The sequence below is a fragment of the Myotis daubentonii genome, chromosome 2 (assembly GCF_963259705.1).
Source record: "Myotis daubentonii chromosome 2, mMyoDau2.1, whole genome shotgun sequence".
NCBI lineage: Eukaryota > Metazoa > Chordata > Mammalia > Chiroptera > Vespertilionidae > Myotis > Myotis daubentonii.
In genome coordinates this window covers 6374881-6395951 of record NC_081841.1, presented here as the reverse complement: position 1 = coordinate 6395951, position 21071 = coordinate 6374881, and the positions used below count along the sequence as shown (strand labels likewise).

At 58.2% G+C, this 21071-nt stretch overlaps 1 protein-coding gene across 1 annotated transcript in view; it reads left to right on the top strand.

Annotated features, from left to right (window-relative positions):
• Window positions 1-19709: 19709 nt before the first annotated feature.
• Window positions 19710-21071, top strand: part of MGAT3 (beta-1,4-mannosyl-glycoprotein 4-beta-N-acetylglucosaminyltransferase) — a 33657-nt gene continuing 32295 nt past the window's right edge. The window contains exon 1 of the mRNA XM_059681485.1: window positions 19710-20261. The gene's annotated coding sequence lies outside the window, so the exon portion shown is untranslated. The remainder of the gene's footprint in view (window positions 20262-21071) is intronic.

Below are 21071 nucleotides of genomic sequence, written 5' to 3'. Positions count from 1 at the left end.
AGGCGGGCGATGTCAGCCCAGAGCAGAGGCCGGCACTTGACATTTCCCCAGCCTGGGCGGCCTCCTCCAGGGCAGGCAGTGTCTGACGCTGGCCTTAGGAAGACTGACACCAGGTCGCAAACGCCATTCCTGCCTCGAGACCCCGAGGGTGCAGCCCTTGCCCTTGTTCTCCCCGGTTAGAGGGGGGTGGGGGGGCAGGGCGGGTTTCTGAGCCCACCCATTGCCTCAAGGCCAGCGCCCCTTGGCTGCTTCCACGTCCTCCAGGACCAAGCTCCCACACTGGTCACTTGAGCAGAGCCGTCCTGTGGTCCAGACAGTGCTGAGCTCAGCAGCCTTGCCCAGTGCCAGCCTCCTGCCTCCCAGAGTCATTGGTGTCCATTGCTCCGCGCCCCTCCCCCACAGGTGGGGACTTGCAAGGCATTACACTCCTAAGGGATTCCTCCCGGTGGCCGCCAGGCAGGGCCTTGGTCTGAAGGTCCCCTGGGCCCTTCGCTGGCCCCTGCTTGAGAGGAGGAGATAAAGCACAGATGGGCTAAGGAGGTGAGGCAGAGTGATCAGGGGACAGGTTTCTGCTCAGAATCAGCCAGGGCGTCCCAGTGGCACAGGAGCTGTTGCGCCTTGCGGGGGCTGCCTGTGGGAGGTGGGAGCACCAGTCATCACGGGGTGTGAGCAGAGGCTGGTGCCGGCCTGGCGCTTGATGGGGTGGGCGGGGACTGAGCTGCGGCCCCAGCCTAGCGTGCAAGGCCCCCCACTCTGCCGGGACGGGCTCAACCTTGTGCATCTGTGCCTTTGCTGATGCTCTCTTCCTGCTGCCTGGAGGCCTTTTGCACAAGGTGAGAACTGTCCATCCTCAGGACCCAGCTACTAGCCCCTGCAGGGACCTCTCCCCTGCTCAACCCTCTCCCCGGCTCCTTGGCTCCGGTGGGCACAGAGCCTGGCTGCCGTGAACCTGGGGCTCCTGGTGAGGACCCCCAGTGCCCAGCACACAGCCGGGTCTGTGGCCGTGAACTGAGCTGGACCCAGATGTTCTGAGGGGAGGAAGAGGACCCCACTCAGGCCCTGGGAGGGGGCAAGGACACATCGTGACTTTCGTGGCTTCTTCCACAAAAATGTATTAAAAATGATGTTTTAGCCCAGCCGGTGTGGCTCAGTGGTTGAGCGTCAGTCAACCTGTAAACCAGGAAGTGATGGTTGGATTCCCAGTCAGGGCACATGCCTGGGTTGCAGGCTCGATCCCCAGTGTGGGGCGTGCAGGAGGCAGCCGATCCATGATTCTCTCTCAACATTGATGTTTCTCTCTCCCTTCCTCTCTGAAGTCAATTTTAAAAAAAACATCTACATCAGTTTTTTAAAAAATGATAACTTACCACTGCATTGCTATAAAGAAATATATTTATCATTAAAACATTTTGAACTAAAAGTTAAATTTTTTATTTTTACTTAAAAGAAAGTACGCAGTTTCTGTGGACCCATAAAAGCACGGCGAGCCCGAGGCCCCGTGTCTGCTGTGCTGCTGCTCGGGAACCAGTAGGGCCTCAGTCTGTCCCCTTCGTGGGACGGCCTGCAATTGAGGTCCCAGTCCCAGCTTTCCTGCACTTCCGAGGGCCCCGGGGGCCCCAGACGCAGGAGGCAGATCGGAGAAGGGTTCAAGCGCAGGTAAAGACACCGGAGACGTGTTCTTCGCCCAGGCTGCCCCTCCTTCCTGTGTGCCCTCCCTCCTCCACCTCGCAACAAGGCAGGCTGAGCGCCACGTGTGCAGCCCAAGCCAGGGACTGGTAGGAGGACAGAGAGGAGGGCGTCGAAATGAGTCACTAACACCCCTGCCCTGGAGGGGCTCCCGTCTCCCAGGAGATAAACCAGCACCTGGAACTGCAGACAGAACGGCCCTGAGAGCAGGCCGAGGGAGGCTCTTCCCCAGAGTGGGGGGCTTGGCGCCCGGCCCTGGAATATTTCTGGGGGGTAGAGGCATCTGCGACTGCCAGGCTCGTCTTCACCTGAAAGCTTTGTTAAAGATGGCGGATTGGACCCGTGCACCGAATTTCCCTCCTCGAAAACCCCGTGCAGACTACAGAGGGGATTTCTTCCTTTTGTTATCTTTTTTTTTTTTTTAAATACATTTTATTGATTTTTTTACAGAGAGGAAGGGAGAGGGATAGAGAGTTAGAAACATCAATGAGAGAGAAACATCGATCCGCTGCCTCCTACACACTCCCTACTGGGGATGTGCCCGCAACCAAGGTACATGCCCCCAACCGGAATCGAACCTGGGACCCCTCAGTCCACAGGCCAAGGCTCCATCCACTGAGACAAACTGGTTAGGGCCCTTTTGTTATCTTTAAGGTAGAAGCCCACAGGGAGGGGCAAGCAGGACAGGGACCAGATCTGCACCATTGCTTTTCCTTCCTTCATTTTTCTCGGTGGTGGTAGGGGTGGTGATGTGGTGCCAATCGGCACCATTTAGAAGCTGGAAAGTAGATGGAGGATGGCAACTGACGGAGGGGTTCGGAAAAGCCACCTCCAAATGCGCAGGGCTCAGCGCCAGCGTGACTTACCCCACAGAGTTGCCAAGGGTTCGGCCCCAGCTGGAACCTAAGGCGGGGGTAGTGGATGGAGGCAAAATAACGATCAGTCAGACCCTCAGATCCTCCCAGAACTGCCGGGCAGCCACCCTCCGTACCCACCAGAAGATTGGTTATTCTCTGGTGAGGGTGAGCCAGGCAGCCACCCTCCGTACCCACCAGAAGATTGGTTATTCTCTGGTGATGGTGAGCCGGGCAGCCACCCTCCGTACCCATCAGAAGACTGGTTATTCTCTGGTGATGGTGAGCCAGGCAGCCACCCTCCGTACCCACCAGAAGATTGGTTATTCTCTGGTGATGGTGAGCCAGGCAGCCACCCTCCGTACCCATCAGAAGACTGGTTATTCTCTGGTGATGGTGAGCCAGGCAGCCACCCTCCGTATCCATCAGAAGACTGGTTATTCTCTGGTGATGGTGAGCCAGGCAGCCACCCTCCGTACCCATCAGAAGACTGGTTATTCTCTGGTGATGGTGAGCCAGGCAGCCACCCTCCGTACCCATCAGAAGACTGGTTATTCTCTGGTGATGGTGAGCCAGGCAGCCACCCTCCGTACCCACCAGAAGACTGGTTATTCTCTGGTGATGGTGAGCCAGGCAGCCACCCTCCGTACCCATCAGGAGATTGGTTATTCTCTGGTGATGGTGAGCCAGGCAGCCACCCTCCGTACCCATCAGAAGACTGGTTATTCTCTGGTGATGGTGAGCCAGGCAGCCACCCTCCGTACCCACCAGGAGATTGGTTATTCTCTGGTGATGGTGAGCCAGGCAGCCACCCTCCGTACCCATCAGAAGACTGGTTATTCTCTGGTGAGGGTGAGCCAGGCAGCCACCCTCCGTACCCATCAGGAGATTGGTTATTCTCTGGTGATGGTGAGCCAGGCAGCCACCCTCCGTACCCATCAGAAGACTGGTTATTCTCTGGTGATGGTGAGCCAGGCAGCCACCCTCCGTACCCACCAGGAGATTGGTTATTCTCTGGTGATGGTGAGCCAGGCAGCCACCCTCCGTACCCATCAGAAGACTGGTTATTCTCTGGTGAGGGTGAGCCAGGCAGCCACCCTCCGTACCCATCAGAAGACTGGTTATTCTCTGGTGATGGTGAGCCAGGCAGCCACCCTCCGTACCCACCAGAAGACTGGTTATTCTCTGGTGATGGTGAGCCAGGCAGCCACCCTCCGTACCCATCAGGAGATTGGTTATTCTCTGGTGATGGTGAGCCAGGCAGCCACCCTCCGTACCCATCAGAAGACTGGTTATTCTCTGGTGATGGTGAGCCAGGCAGCCACCCTCCGTACCCACCAGGAGATTGGTTATTCTCTGGTGATGGTGAGCCAGGCAGCCACCCTCCGTACCCATCAGAAGACTGGTTATTCTCTGGTGATGGTGAGCCAGGCAGCCACCCTCCGTACCCACCAGGAGATTGGTTATTCTCTGGTGATGGTGAGCCAGGCAGCCACCCTCCGTACCCACCAGAAGATTGGTTGTTCTCTGGTGATGGTGAGCCAGAGGGCCCTGGCCTAGGGAGAGGCCAGTCACACCAAAAACAGCCCAGTACCTGGGGCTGCTGAGCGCTGGAGTGCCTGCCTGGGCCCTGGCCCTGCTCCCGGGGGCAGTGAGGCCTTTAACACACACACCCCGACCCCCCCCCCCCCCCCGCAGGACACGGAACCATCCTCCCTGGAGAATCTGGTCCTCCCAAGAACAAATTCCTAAAAATACTGACATGGTCCCAAACCAGCACCCCCTGACCTCCCTTCAGTGGAGTACAAGGGTCTCTCCCAACACACCCCGAGGAATAACTCAACTCTTCGACAGCATATACCTTGAGCTTCGATAAGGAAGTAAGGTGAACGTTAAAAAAGACAAGCACCAGCCACTACCTTATGACCCAGCAATTCTACTCCCAGGAAACAAAAAGATATGTCCACACAGAAACTATACACACGTGCTTATAGCAGCATTGCTCATAACAGCTAAAGACAGGGGCGATCCAAATGCCCAGCATCGGATAAGTGGGTAAACTCCTGGCGGTAGAGCCATGCGATGGAATATTACTCAGCACGAAAAGGGAAGGGGTTCTGACACTTGCTCCACAGCGGTTCTCAACCTGTGGGTCGCGACCCCTTTGGCGGTCAAACGACCTTTTCACAGGGGTCACCTAAGACCATCCTGCATATCAGATATTTACATGACGATTCATAACAGTAGCAACATGACAGTTATGAAGTAGCAACGAAAATAATTTTGTGGTTGGGGGTCACCACATGAGCTGTATTAAAGGGTCGCGGCGTTAGGGAGGCTGAGAACCGCTGCGCTACGAGGAGGACGAGCCTTGAGGACCTTCTCCGTGAAAGACGCCAGACACCGAAGGTCACATATTGTACTATCCCTTTAAAGTGAAATGTCTGGAATATGCAAATCCATTGAGACAAAAAGCAGATTAGGGGTTGTCAGGGGCCAGAGGAAGGGAGCATGGGGAGTGATGACTTAATGGATGCCAGCTGTTTTTCTGGGGTGACGAGGAAGTAGGAAACAAGAGAGAAGTGGTGGTTCTCCGACATGGGGCATGTGCTGAATGCCCCTTAGGACTGCACACTTCAAAATGGCTAATTGTATGTTATACGAACTTCAGCTCCATTCAAAATAAGCGCATAGAAGCACCAGCCACAGAGCCCAGGTCTCAGGTGACTCCTCCAGGCTTCGAGAACACCTGCATTAATCCCTGGGCTGAGCTCCCCACAGGAAGGGAACGCGAGCCACCAGCTCCATGTAACACTCTCCCGTGGTCACACGGGATTTTATTTTTTATTCTCATTATTTTCAATCCTTACTCGAGGACATGCTTACTGATTTTTTTTAGACGGGGGAGGGAAGGAGAGAGAGAGAGAGACATCAATGTGAGGGAGGAACATCAATCGATTGCCTCCCGACCAGGGATGGAACCTACAGTTTAGGGTGTTAAACTGTAGTGGGTTTTGAGTCCATGAATTAAAAACAAATTGGCTGTAATTGTGTTTAGGATTATCGAAGATCGCTTTCACAATAAGTCCTACTGATGGTTGCCAGAGGGAAGGTGGGTTGAGGAACTGGGTGAAAAAAAGTGAGGGGATTAAGTACAAACTGGTAGTTACAAAATACTCACGGGGATTAGTCAATAATGGGGTGCTGATGGGAACTGGGAATATCGGGGAGCACTTTGTGAGGTGTGCTCTACACCTGAAACTAATACAAAATAGTATTGAATGTAAACTGTGATTAAAAAAAAAAGATAAAACGTAAGTCCTAAATTAAATGTAGAATTGTCATAGGACCCACATCCGAGCGTATACCCCTAAAAATGGAAACCAGGGACTCGAGCAGATATTTACACACCAATGTCATAGCAGCGTTATTCACAGCAGCGGAAAGGCGAAAGCAAGCCGCTGGTGGATGAAATGCCCATCACGGATGAATGGATAAACAAAATGTGGTCCATCCATACAAGGGGATGTTATTCATTAAAAGGAAGGAAATTCTGACTGGCATGCGCTGCAGCAGGTGAGCCTGGAGGACATGGGACTAAGCACATAAGCCAAACACAAAGGACAAACTGCAGGATCCACTCGTAGGCCGTCCCTGGAGGCGTCAAAGCAGAGAGAGAGAGTGGAACGGTGGTTGTGGGGCTGAGGGAGGGGGGTTGTTGATTAATGGGGACAGTTTCGATGTGGGAAGATGGATGTGTGTGTGGTGATGGCTGCACAACGATGCAAGTGTCCTTAATGCCACTGAACTGCACACTTTAAAATGGTTAAAATGGAAAATACAATGTGTGGACGAAAGGGGCCACATGCTGACCTGTAAGCTCAGGGGAGGCCTGCACGGCGGTCTTGCAAACTCAGAGACCTAAAGTCACCACAAAGGATGGTCTGAAATTACACTTTAACTAAAGCAGTTAGGGTGGGCAGTTACATCCTAGGCCAGTATCTTCACTGATAAGGTCAACCTTTACCGTAACTGAGCCTATCTGTCTTTTTGCATCTATGATAACACACGCTGGAAATGTCCGGGTAACTTGTGACTTCCCTTTTTGGGGGGCCCCTGGGGCACAACCAAATGTGCTGGGCCCCAGGACAGATGCCACAAATTCCTTCATCATCATGTTAATTGATCCTGCACCCACCTAAGTATGTGTCCATCATTTTACTTTTTATCCAATCCCAGGGGTTTCCCTGCTTTGCGTATCCCTCCTCCTTAATCTGTCACCAGTGAATTCCATGTAACCCACCTCTGTCCCTCCTTTGATTGTAAATGTATAAATACAAATATAACCCGCCATTCTCCAGAGCATTATCTCAATTCGTTGAGGTTCTGCTTCCCGGCATATGTCGACAGTTTGGCTCAAATAAACTCACAACAATTCTTTACAGGTTTCAGTGGTTTTTTTTTCGTTAACAAATGTTACGTGTGTTTTACCACAGTCAAATACAAAGTCCTGCCACCAGCGTGTTTGGATTTGTGTGGCCTGGGCTGCTGAGACTAACAGTCACTGGTGGCTAACGAGAGCCGAGGGGGGAGACTATGCCCGTCCAGGCTCCCACCCGGCCAGGGCCTCGCACGTGCACGGAAGGTGAACGGAGGAGGAAGAAGGAAGGCCCTCGCACTGCGGCCCAGGCCACCCGGCCCTGGAGAACCAGCCCCTAGGAGCAATTTTTATTGGTTCTGCTAATGTTTCTTTTTTAAAAAAATATATTTTGTTGATTTTTTTACAGAGAGGAAGGGAGAGGGACAGGGAGCTAGAAACGTCAATGAGAGAGAAACATCGATCAGCTGCCTCCTGCACACTCCCCACTGGGGATGTGCCCGCAACCAAGGTGCATGCCCTTGACCGGAATCGAACCCGGGACCTCTCAGTCCGCAGACCGACCCTCTATCCACTGAGCCAAACCGTCTAGGGCTCTGCTAATATTTCTTACCCTTGTTTTGTAATTTGCTCAGGTTGTAATGTTGGAGGCGCGCACAGGCAGGGGGGTTCCAGCGGCTCTGTGCACAGATAGGAAACACTGCAATAAAAATGACTGCAGACAACCCCAGGGGCCATGGGAAATGCTCTGAAAGAGCCTGCATGCACTGCTGGTTCTGACTAATGCTGTGGTTTGGCATCGGGGTCCGTCTCCCTTGAGGCAGGGTCATCTCTGTGTCCCCACGGGGCTGGCACTAGGGCCAGTCTCAGGATTGTTTCCTGAGTGTGTGAGGGCGCGAGTACATGCATGCAAGTGGAGAGGAAGGGGGAGCTCACTGTGGGGCTGGGTGTGGAGGGGGAAACAGGGGAAGTTTGGGGGGGTGCATCCTGGGCCTGCAAGAGGAAGTTTGAGGAGATTGCGTGTGGGTGGGCCTCTTAGGGCGAGGCTTCAATCCCTGCCCCGGGCAAAGAGACCAAGCTCGGCTCTGCCCTGCGATGGCACAACCTGGGGCGACCCAACCTGAGCCCAGCTGTCAGGGGGGTGGCCAAGGGCCAGACTTTCCCACGAGAGACCCCGCTGGGGAGTGAGCCCCACACTCCCTCTTCCTCCCCCACACCTCCGGGTGGGGGGCCGGGGGGTGCTGCCTGCGCTGGGGCAGGGGCCCAGGTCTCTGACCCCACTTGGCCATCACATTACCTGGCATGGCTGTGCGATCGGGGGCAGGTCACCGTCCAGGTCTGAGCTTCAGCGTCTGTCCCCAGGACGGGCTCAGGGTTGGGGGCAGGAACACAGCAGGAACCAGCAGGGCCCTGACTCCCCTGCCGTGCTCCCGGGGGCAGCTCCCGTGACTTAGAAGCGGCCCCTCTCCTGGCTCCAGGGCTGGGGACAGCAGAAGCTCAGTGTTGTCTGCAAACATAAATGTCAGAGGCCTGGCTGGTGAGCCCAGGAAGCAGATGCCCCTCCTGCAGCCCCAGGGTCTGCCATGTGATCAGCAGTGCCTCTTCCTGCCCTCAGGGCCGAGGTGCCCACAGCCCTGGGACTGTGGGTGAGGAGGGCAGGCAGAGCGAACTCCCTGGCGCCGGAGGACACGGCCTCAGACAGCAGGTGCTCTGCAGCCCCCGACAGGCCTGGGTTCAGGCTGGCTCCACACTGGCAAGCCCTGGGACTTCCAAGCCTCTCCCAGCCTCAGTTTCCACATCTGTAAAGTGGACATGGTCCCTCCTGGGAGGAGAAGGTCCCTCCTGACCTGGAGGAGCAGGCAGAGGTAAGGCAGCGCGCCCTCTGCTAAAATGAGGGCCTTTTAAGTTGGCGGTCATCTTGGTGGTCACTGGAATGGGTGGGTTGGCTGAGGCCACCTCACATCCTCCCTTCAGTCCCAGGGGAGCCATTTCCTGTGAGCTGCTGAGAAGTGATCAGGAAGCTGAGAAAAGGGGGGTTCACTTTCAGGCTCAGCTCAGCCACCTGCCGTGTAGTGTGAGCAGGTCACTCCCCCTCCCGGGGCCTCTGCTTCCTCTTTGGGGTCCTGTCTTGAAAACAGTTCAGGAACTGGCATCCCAGGAGCCAGCTATTTTGAACCACCTCTCCCTGGGGCCAGAGTGTGGGGACAGGGCTTTCGGGGGGCGGCGTGTCCGGGCCACAGGAAAGGGGTGAAGGGAGGGGAGGGCAAGCTGGGCATGCGGGTCCGCGTGGACCGGCCACTGGAGGAAAGACACCTGTGGACAGCAGTCGTGGCAGCAGCAGGGTGGTCTGCAGGGAGGGTCTTGGCAGCCCCCAAGCTCCCACAGCCCGAGAAGATGCACAATTTAGGCTTTAAAAGGGGCTCGCTTGCTGCAAGAGCAGCTCCTGATACCTCTCTTTCTTAAGACCTCTTCTTGCACAAGCCCCTCCTGCAGAGAAACTTGGTCCCACAGTTCCTCTGTGGGGGGTGAGCGCCCTGTTTCTGGGGGTTTCTCAAGCAGGGGACCGAGATGAGCTGGGGGAGGAGGGGCGGGGACGCAGCAGAGGCACCGTGTGGGGGCTGGTGGCCGCCTCCTGCTGAGTGGCCTGGACGGCTGGCTCCTCTGGTCCCGGGACTCGGGGCTCTCCCTGGGGCATCTCAGCCGAGCCCTTCCCACCTTCTCCCCGTGCCGACCTCCCGGCTCAGGGTGCTGAACAGTGGGTGCTGCCCCTCAAATTGGCTGGTGGCCACTGACTCATCTCTATCTTTCTCAGAACAGGTAAGGACCAGCAGGGTGGAAGGGTAGGTGAGAAGCCACCCGTCTGGGTTGAGTCACGAATACTGTGACGCCGAGGAAGTCACTGGGCCTCTCACCCTGCAGACCCACAAGGGGGGAGGCTCAGCTGTCATTCCTGTGCAGGCGGGGCGCCCAGTGGGTCCCTGGATAGGATCCTGGTGTCTCCAGGTCCCTGGAGACCAGTCAGCGGGAAGGCGTCCACCTGACTCAGTCCTGAAGGACTTTTTAACTCAAAAGACCCAAATTCCAAGAGCCTGATGACTCCCCTGAGGTGGACTCGGAGAATGACCCTCTTTGCCCCCCACTCCACCCACCTCAGCAGGTGGGTCGAAGCAGCAGTGCCAGCCGGGTACTGTCTGTCTGTCTGTCAGGGAGAGAGAAACCACCGTCCTGTGGGGCAGGGCTGTGGCCCAGGGAGCCGGAGCAGCTGGGCCTCCACACCTCGCTCCCATTTCTCAAGCACAACCTCTGGGCCAGCCAGCGTTCCGCTCCCACCCTCACTCACTGTGCCTCCCTCACCTCAGGCCACATCGTGCTGTTGTCATCCCTGTTTGGGGGAAACCAAGTCCCAGAGAGACGGGGTGTGACTTGGCCAGGCCACCAGAGGAAGCGTCGACGGCCAGGTTGCTGTGAGCCTGAGATTTCAGGACCTTGAGATGTCAGACCTCCAAGTGTATCCGTTACCTATTGCTGAGTAACAAGCATCCCCCGGTGTGGATTTGCTCACAGTTCTGCAGTTCGGACAGAGCTGGGCAGGACTGCTGGACTGCTTGTCTCTGCTGTATGCTGTGCAGGCCGGGGTGGACGACTGGCTTCCCACAGTCTGGTCAGCTGGGAGGCGTCAGTAGGGCCGTGGGGCCTGAGGTGCCGGTTGGGAGGAATTGTTATCAGCCATCTCAGCAGACATTCTTCCACCCAAGGATCCCGCCTTAGAACAGACCGTTGCCTGTGTGTCAGGGGTGGAGAATGGATGGTGACTCAGACTACGGAGAAGGGAGGCCGGGACGCTGGGGCCCAGCTGCAGTGGGGCCAGGATAGGCTGGCCCTGGCCAGGCCCAGGGACCAGAGGCCTCGCAGTCCCTCTCCTCAGGCCGGGTCTTACCCCTCGGCCCATCCCCCTGAGGGAGAGGCGGCCGAGCCCCAGTGGGGAATGAGGCCGGGCCTGCTCCTCCTGCTGGGGGCAGCATTCTGTGGCCCTGCCTTGGCTTTGCTGGGAGTGCCGCTGGCAGGGAGCAGGCTGTGGCCGGCCACTGCCCTCCACCTGCCCTGCCCTGCCCTGCACCTCCCGATACTGAGAAACTTCCTCCCAACAGCTCCACCCCAGCCCTCCCCCAGCCTCTCAGGTTCTGAGAAAATGGTGTTTCCAGATAATGATGTTCATGGGAGGTGGGGGGAAACAACACAAATCCTTCCCCCAACTCTACCCAACCCCCCCCCCAAGACTCGGGAACTGCACAGTGACCCCCAGCACAGGCCCTGGGGTGCAGGCCCCCTGCCCCTCATCAGGTCTTCAGATCCAGGGCCCTGACCTGCACAGCCCCCACCTGGCTGGGGCAGGGGCCAAGGATCCTGAAGGTGGCAGTGCGGGACCCCGGGGAGGGGTCTGGCCTCGGCCTTGGGGGCCACAAGCACTCCCATGGGTTGAAGGCCATGGCTATGGGGTCTTGTTCTAGCAGCTTCCCAAGGCTCTGGGCAGACCCAGCCTCTCTGAGCGCAGTTTCCTCACCGGTGCAGTGGGGGGAGGCTGGGGAACTTAGCAGCCTTCCAAGTCCCTCCCAACTAGAAGATTCCATGACCCCAACCTTCCAGAAGAGGGAGGAGTCGCTGAGAGGGACTGAGCAGAGGGCTCCTGGGCAGCGACCACCAGCTGTTGTGGTAATGACGCCCTCACTGTGTCTAAGCTCTTACCATGCGCACACGGACTCCATCCTGGCGGCAGGACTGTGGGGAGTGCCCAGCCAGGCTCTGTGGGTGCAGGGAGGTGTGCCCTGTGTGTGTGCACGTGGGTGTGTCTGTGCGTCCGTGTGTACAAGGCTTGGAGTCTATGCGTGTGTTTGCGAGTGCGTGTGCACGACACGACCCTAGGTGAGGAGTCTCCCAGTGGGTGCACCTGCCGGCAGGTAGGGGGCTCGCTCCACAGGCGCACCGGGCACGTACACTCACGTCTGGGCGTTTGTTATTCTCTGCTGGTTTGACTCCTGGTGTGGTCCAGCCTGTTCCCCTAGGGCCGTGGTCGGCAAACCGCGGCTCGTGAGCCACATGCGGCTCTTTGGCCCCTTGAGTGTGGCTCTTCCACAAAATACCACGGGCGGGCGCGCATGTACAGTGCGATTGAAACTTCGTGGCCCATGTGCAGAACTTGGTATTTTGTGGAAGAGCCACACTCAAGGGGCAAAGAGCCGCATGTGGCTCGCGAGCCGTGGTTTGCCGAGCCGCAGTTTGCTGACCACTGCCCTAGGGCAGCGGTTCTCAACCTGTGGGTCGCGACCCCTTTGAGGGTCGACCAACCCTTTCAAGGGGTCGCCTAAGACCATTGGAAAACACATATATAATTAAATATTGTTTTTGTGATTCATCACTGTGCTTTAATTATGTTCAATTTGTAACAATGAAATTGGGGGTCACCACAACATGAGGAACTGTATCAAAGGGTCGCGGCGTTAGGAAGGTGGAGAACCACTGCCCTAGGGGACCCAGCCCCCGGCCTCACTCACTCCTGCAGGCCAGGGCCCTGGGCTGGCCTGGGCGGCAGCGGGGGTCACTTGCTTAGCCTCCACCTGGTGACTCAGCCTCACTCTCAGCACCTGTGGCATCCTTGGAACTGGTGGGGTCCCTCCGTGTGGGCCAGTCTCTTCATGCTGTGCCTCAGTTTCCCCACCTGGGCTTGGGCGTGTGAGGCTGTGGGGCCGCCTGGGGAAGGCAGAGGGCGGAGACAGCAGGCTCCGAGTTTCTAGGGGCGGTTGCCAGGGCCCAGCCAAGTGCGCGGCTCCTGGTATAAAAGGCCATTTGCATCCTGGCTCACGTCCATCTGCAACCACAGCAGCCCTGGCCCTAAAGGGAGGGCTCCCCTGCCGGGAAGGCTGGTACTTTCCTCTCTAGGCTCCTGCCAGCCCCCACAGAAGAACTCACAGATGAGGGGTGTCCCCCAAACACACTCACAGAGGCCACAGGGGGTCTCCAGGCTCCCTTTCTAGGGAACAGCATTTACTGAGCAGCTACTAGTATGCGCCAGGCTGTGAAGGGGCTGGGGAGCCCACAGCAGAGTCGGGACGGAGACCCTGCCCTGCTAGTGGCTTTGTTCTCCGGGGGAGACAGCAAAAGAACAAGCAACATGGCATTACCTCGTACTAGAAGGTGAAGAGTGCTAGGAAGAAAGGAGGGGAAGCGGAGGGACCAGCGCGGGTGGTTGGGGAGGTGAGGCATTTGTGCTAAGACAGGGAACAGCCAGTGCAAAGGAGGTGGATGAGCAGGGAGTGTGGAGGGAGGGCCCGGGGAGGCACCAGGCCAGGCTGGGAGGGTCCTGTGGCCCCTGAAGGGCCTGGCCCTACTGTGGGTAAGAATGAAGCCACAGCAGGTTGGAGCAGAGGAGGGAGGTGACAGCATTCCAGGATCACCCGGCTGCTCGGTGGGGCAGGAGCAGAAGCTGTGGCAGGAACTCAGGAGAGAGCCATAGAGGGGTGAGCGTGCCATGCTGGAGCCCCAGGATTCCCTGCTGTGGGGGAGCAAGGAGGAGTGGGGGAGGGGCCTCTGGAAGGGGGAGAGCCAGGAGCCCCTCACCTGGGCCCTGAACACATTGAGAATCCAAAAATGGCCACGGACCCTCTCCCAGGAAAACGCACACACGTGTGTGCACACATCCACACACGCAGACAGGCGCACACACACTCGGTTACACGCGCATGCACACGCATTCACATGAGTATACTTACACCCATGTTTACGCATGGGCGTGCACATCCACGGGCTCACAAACACACCTTGCTCCCCCGAGGTGATGAACCCCGTGGAGTCATCCCCCTGCTTTCAGGCTTGCTGACAGGGACTTGTCCAAGGTCACCCAGACAGAGGGTCAACCAGCAGGACTTGGCTCAAACCCCCAACCTGGAGGTCAGGAAACCCCTGCCTTAGGGCCTCACCCCTCAACACGGAGCTGGCACCAGGGGAAACCCCTCTCATCCTTGTGCCCACAGAGTCACAGGGGGGCTGGGCTACCAGACAGGAAGTGCTCAGGGCCCTAAGAGGGTCCAGACACCTGCGGTGGTTCATGAAGGTGAAGTTCAGGAAGAGGAAGTGAGATGCGGCTTTGGAGCCACGCCCTGAGGCTGAGAGGGTGGGATGGATACTTAGAGGTGGGCTGGGGAAGGCTTGGCAGGCAGAGCCCAGAAGCAGCAAAGAGGCCTTGAGGTGGGAACTCTCCAAATGGGGCATGAGCCAGGCCTCTGGGAACGGAAGTCCGAGCAGCTTCCACCGGGAGGGAACACTTGGGTTGGGTCTTGAAGGATGAGTAGGAGTTTTTCCAGAAGGCTCTCTGAACAGAAGGACTAATACATGCCGGGGGGGCAGAGATGAGAAAAGTTGAAGAAACTGCAAGCATTTCAGAGGGCTGCATGCTGTGTGCTTTAGGGAGGGGGTCAGCAATGAATGAATGAATGAATGAATGAATGAATGAATGAATGAGGGGGAGGGTAGGAGAGGATGCCAAGTCTAGTGGCTTCACCCAGGTGCTGAGGAAGGAAGGAGACCGACATTAATTGAATGCCACTATGCCAGCTGTCATGCCCGTTCTGCAGGCGAGGAGCCAAAGCCTTGCGCCAGCTCGCCCTGCCCTGCCCGCAGCACAGGTCTGGGGACTTCTCACCTGGAGACCAGGGCCTGGCCAGCCAGCATGAAATGACTCAGGGAGCGTGGAATGTGAATGTATTCCCTTGCGGGCCAGGCAGCAGTTCCTGAAAGAGATAAGAGACCTAGCAATTGTTCCCAGAGCCAAACGGGTCCAGGTGAAAGGGGACAGCAGACTGCAAGGTGACACCCCCGTGGGCCGGTTAATCTTGTATCTCCTCTCAGCTCCAGGCTCCAGCAGCCTCCTTGCCAGGCAGCCAGGCCCCAGCGAAGGGGTGGGAGGGAGGACCACCTACTGAGCCCAGCCCTTCCCCACCCCCTTTAAGGGATGGAATAGGATGGGAAGGGAGGGAGAGGATGGCGAGGCCCGATTCCACTGAGGGCCCTGTCATGTCAGGGCAGTGATCATCCCCAATTTCCAGATGAAAACACAGAAGCTTAGGGCCCAGAAATGACTGGAGCATGCAGTGGAGCTGAATTCGAACCTAGGTCTTTTTAAAAAATTATTGCTGAGTTTGAGAGAGAGAGAGAGAGAAACGAATACATTGTATTTACGTACTCCTCGGTTGTTTCTTGTATGTGCCCTGACCAGAGATGGAACGGGCAACTTTGATATATCAGAACAATGCTCTAACCAACCCAGCTGCCCGGCCAGGGCCTCGAACCCAGATCTTAGTCACAATAATTTTAGCTTCTCCACCTGTCAATGCCTCTGTGTGCCTGACCTGTAGAAATGCTGGGGCTGGGGGCGCGGGGAGAAGCGGCTGAGAGGGAGCCTGTGCGGGGTCCAGGGGCTGCAGGGCCTGGGCGGGAGCGGGGAAGGCGGCCTGGTGTGCCGGGCTCCGCCAGGGGCGGCCTGTGTGTGACTGAGCACGTCACTTGTCCTCTCTGTGGGGCTGGGAGGGCAAGCATTTGTCACACACAGCTCCCCAGACACTGCGAGAGCGCCCTGGGCAGACAGGCTGACTGCGTAGGGCCCCCACCACGGGCTGGCTGTCCTGAGGCCTCCCAAGAAGCTTGGGAATCTGGAAAGGTCAAAACAAAGGCCAGAGGAGGGGGAGGATGGGGCCCCAGGAGCGGGTCCACAGCAACTTCCTGACCCGGCAGGGCAGCCAGTGCTGGGCAGGGCAGGGCCCCTCCGCTCCTGCTCCTCCACACAACAGCCCCAGGGTGGGGGAGGGGAGGCTGCCTTTGGGTCCCCCCCCTGCATGGGCCTAATTCCACTCACCTGTGAGGGGGTGCCTGGTGAGGGATGCAGGGTAGAGCCCACTGAAGCAGGGCTTTGGGGACACAGCTTTCCCAAAGTGGCCATTTTTCGACAGATCAAAATGTTTTGCTAATGACAGGTAGCATGCACGTGGGTGGCACTAATTTACTCATTTTTTCACCAAATATTTATGGAGTGTGTCCTGTACTCTGGACTCAAGAGACAGTGGCCCTGCAGTCAGGGTGCCAGCTAAGACAGACTGGAGGACAGGCCCCAGGGAGGGCACCGCCTGTATATGGACCCACTTCACCCTCCTAGCAGCCTGATGAGGGAACCCCCCCTATTCCCATTTCACAGACAAGGAAACTGAGCGTTAAGCAACTTGTACAAAACCCTAGCCCCGTGGTCGGCAAACTGCGGCTCTCGAGCCACATGTGGCTCTTTGGCCCCTTGAGTGTGGCTCTTCCACAAAATACCACGTGCGGGCGCGCATACAGTGCGACTGAAACTTCGTGGCCCATGCGCAGAAGTCGGTTTTCGGCCCGGGCGAGTCTATTTTGAAGAAGTGCTGTTGATGTTTGGCTCTGTTGACGAATGAGTTTGCTTACCACTGCTCTAGACCGAAACCAGTTACCACCGTACAAGTCCTTACCTCTCACTCTGCCCCATGGGCAGGGCCCGGGGGTTACGGACAGGTGAGCATGTCTGTTGTGTGCATTAGTTGAAAAAAACCACAAGGAAGTCAGCTCTCAGTGTAATGGATTGGTTTCTAGGTCACAACAAAATGGCTTCACATCAAACAGGCTGCATCCAAAAATGTCACGAGGGTAAAATCCTCACTTAGAGGGAATCTGGGTGGCCATGGCCGGGAAGTCTACATTCTGACACTCTGGTGTTACTGGACACCCTTCAATAATTTTCCATTTACACTATGGAAACTATTCACCCAAATCAATGAGCTATTTTCAAAAGACAAAAAGGCATATTTTCAAAGGACAAAAAGCCAAGGTGGGGGACGACTCGCTTACTTTCTTACTTTCTGGTCTTACTGGACACCCTTCAATGATTTTCACATTTCCATTATGTACGGCTATTAACTACTCACCCAAATCAATTAACTATTTTCAGAGGACAAAAAGGCGTACTTTCAAAGGACAAAAAACCAGGGCGGGGGCTGGATGCTTACTTTCTGATCTTACTGGACATCCTTCGATGATTTTCAAATGTGTACTGCGTGGCTATTATCTTTTCTCCCAAACCAATGAGCTATTTTCAAAGGTCAAAAAGGCATATTTGTGGTTCGGGCCTTGATCCAGACCTGTAGGGCTCCTAGTTTTGGGGGGAGCAGAGCTCGTCATGGGGCAGCAAGAGCACCCACAGCGTGACAGACAGAGGGCACAGACCACCCTGGCACCCTGGCAAAGAGAGTGAAGAAGAGAAAGCCCCACGAACCCAGGACTCCCCAGTCCTGTTACTTTGGGCATGTCACTTTGCCTCTCTACTTTGCCGGGAGCTGTGACAATTAAGGGAAATGATAATTTAAACCTAGCTTAGTGCTTGGGGGCGGAGGGGAGGAAAACATTTCATTCTACTCTTTCAGGTTCTCTTGCTGGTCAAATTAACATAGGAAAGATCCACGGGAGAAAAACAAACTTAATTATGTACATACTGGGGCCCCCTAAGAATATGAAACCCAAGGAAAAGGGCAGTTCACAGGGTGAGAAGAGCAGATGTTTGGTCTTTAGATATTTGTCCTATCCTACAGAAAGCTCATTCAAATAAAAAGTCATCTCTCTTTCTAGGCCAGGCCCCCATCTGTATATTTTTAGGTAATTAAGGAAGAGGTAAACGTTTTTCTTGAGTCTGCTGGGTCTTGATTGCTCAAAATCATCCACATGCCACAGTGGCACATTTTGGGGGGGGCTCATTCTAAACTGGGGGAGCTAGACCTGACACGGCTCTTCTCTCCTAGTCCCGGGGCTGCCCGGGCTGCAGGAGGCTGGGGAGGGACAACAGATTGTCCTTGGGGAGTCAGGGGCAGAATTGGAGGAGAGCGTGCATGAACGTAGTGAGGGTTCCGTGGGAGACAGAAGGAGGAGGACAGAGAGTAGGCTGGAGGAGTAGGTGGGGGGCAGGGGGGGGGGAATGGATGGGATTTGGGGAGTGTCTGAGTATCTGAGGTAGGTGAGTCGTGGGGATGGTACAAAGAGTACAGGGGTGTGCTCAGAGCCGTGCCAGCTGGGAATGGTTTTTACATTTTCAAACGGTTGGGGAAAAGCAAAAGAATAATGTTTTGTGACGTGTGAAAATTAAATGGAATTCACATTTTAGTGTTCATAAATAAAGTTTTATTGGAACACAGCCATGATCATTCCCTTTACACATTGTCTTGATTTCATACTACGGCGGCAGAGTTTAGTCATTGAGACAGACCCTATGGGCGCCAAAGCCTAAAATATTCAGTCTGGTCCTTACAGACCATAGTTTGCCCACCCTTGGCGTAGAGGGAGCCTCGGGACAGGAGAGCAGTGAGGCTGGAGCAGGGTAGGGCCAGGTCGCCAGGGCCCCCCTCTGGAGGTGCAGAGCTTAAGGAAGTGGAACCATCCAGGGTTCAGGGAGGATGCCCTGTTCCCATGCATGTTGCAGAAGGGCCACTGTGGCTGCTCGGTTAGGGTGGACGCAGGTAGGCAATGGGCGCCTGGAGCCGGGAGACCAGTCCCGGCCAAGGCCCAGACTGCCCTTGAGGACTCCCTGCCCTGCCCCATGCACCTTCGCCCACAGCCTGCGGTGGTGCTGGGTGCGTACCCAGAGTGCCTTGCACATTTGGGCGGCGGTGCTGGGTGCGTACCCAGAGTGCCTTGCACATTTGGGCGGCGGTGCTCGGTGCGTACCCAGAGTGCCTTGCACATTTGGGCGGCGGTGCTCGGTGCGTACCCAGAGTGCCTTGCGCATTTGGGCGGCGGTGCTCGGTACGTACCCAGAGTGCCTTGCGCATTTGGGCGTTGGTGCTGGGTGTGTACCCAGAGTGCCTTGCACATTTGGGCGGCGGTGCTGGGTGCGTACCCAGAGTGCCTAGCACATTTGGGCGGCGGTGCTGGGTGCGTACCCAGAGTGCCTTGCACATTTGGGCGGCGGTGCTGGGTGCGTACCCAGAGTGCCTTGCACATTTGGGCGGAAGTCACCGCTGGACAGAGCCTTCAGAACGCAAGGAACCGCAGGAAGGGCAGGAAGCGGGAGGAGGCGGCCTTGGCGCCCCCAGCAGGAGCATCATGGGAGCTGGGAGAGCAGCCTGTGGCCCAGAGGACTAGAGGAGGCTCAAGAGGTGAGCGGGGGCAGGCGGGCTGCCCACTCACGGCCGAGGGGGCGGGGTGGGAAGATCTGCGCCCGGGCGGCCGGCGGGGCCTGGGAGAGCTAGCACACGGGGCCTGTGGGCGCCTGCACGGGTGGAGGGGTCGGAAGGTGACAGCCAGGCCCAGGCCGCAGGCGGTGTGCGGCAGTCACCCCCAAGGGCACACAGACCGGTGCAGACAGGATAGCAGGCCCGGCGCTAGGCACGCAGCACAGCAAGTCCAGGCCTCTGCACGACGTCACAGCTGCGCGTACACCCCGTCACAGCCGCCAGGGCCAGGCGCGCACACAATACCACACCGGAGGCCTCTGCACACGGTCACACATGTGTGCACACAATCAAGGTCCGCCTACAGCCGGTGTGCACAGCCATGCACGCAGGAGCAGCCGGGGACACTGCAGGTCACACAGACCCAAGCACACTGCACCCCACAGACGCTCGCATCCACGCAGACAGACCGGCTCACAGACCCGTGCACACGCCAGACGCGCACACTCTGACCCGCCCCGCCTCCATCGCACACACCGCCCGCCCCACAGGACGCACCGGGCGGGGGGCCGGCGCACGCACGGCCACAGGCAGGGGCGCGCTCGCACTCACACATTGAACCGCACACGCGGGAGGCGCGGAGCGGCGGCGGCCCCAGACTTCGGGCCCGAGACGCCCCCAGCCCGGCGCGGCTCGCAGCCCGACAGGCGGCGGCGGGGAGGGGGCTGAGTGGGGGCGGGGCGGGGGCCGAGCCGCCCGAGCCGGCGGGAGCGGGCACCTCTGTGCGCCGTGCTCGGCCTCGCCTCCGCACCCCCAGCGCGCCTCCCGCGGGGCCCTCCCCGCGCCTTCCGCTCGCCGGGTCCCCGCCGCGCCCCCGGGGTGCAGCTCGGCGGCCGCGCCGGGCCCGCGAGACGGGGTGGAGGTGGGGGCAGGGGGCGGGGATCAGGGCCGGGCCGGGGCCGCGCCGCCTGCGATGCCGGGCGCCCGCCGCAGCCACCGCCGCCGGAACCCGGGATGGGGCGAGAGGCTGCGGCGGATGCCAGCATCTCCCCGCCGGGGGCCCCGGGGGCCGCGGAGCCGCCGCCGCCGCTGCTGCCACCGCTGCTGAGACCCGGCAGGCGATGGGTGAGTTGACCCTAGCGTCCTGGGGCCCCGCGCCGCAGCCCCTCCATCCCGCACCCCGGCCCTCCGCCTCCATCTCCGCGCCGCCGCCTCTGCGCTCGCGATCCCCCACCCCTGTCGCGGCTTCCACCGCCCCCTTCCCGAGCGTGACCTCTGGGGCCGGGCGGGAACCTCAGGCTGGGGGACTGGGGCCGGGGGGGGGGCGAGATGGGGCGGGATGCGGGGGTTCTGGCGCCCCCGCTCCCAGCCGGCTGCTCAGCGGAGCTTTCCCGAGCCCCCGAGGGCAGAGCCTGATCCCTCCGACCCCTCCTTCCCCGCCCCCGGCGCGGGGCGTCCCCGGGGCACCGGGCTGGAGCTGTGCTTTGTGCCCTGCGACCCCCACAAACCTCCGGCGAGGCGCGGGGCGGGGAGTGAGAGGCCTTAGCGCCCGCCTTCCCCGCCCCCCTCCCCCCAACCTGGGTCTGCGGCAGCGGAGGTGGAGGCCCAGGCGCAGTCGGGGTGCTGGGCGGGGGCGGGATTGTGGGGACCTAGGAGAGGGGAATGGGAAGAGAACCCCAGCCGCTGGGGGTGGGCTCCCGCATGTTGCACTGCACTGCCCGGGGCTGGGAAGGGAACCTGGCCGGGGGAGGGCGCTCTAAATATCGGCACACAGTGAGTTCTGGAACCTGGGGTGGGGAGGGGAGCGAGTCTGGGCGAGTGGGGGTGTGGGGAGTGCCTGAGCTGGGGTGCCAGGAGAAGCCGAGGCGGGTCTCAGCCGGCTTTGGTGGCCCGAGGTCGGGCGACTCTCCTAGCTCTGGAAGATGCCCGAAGGGG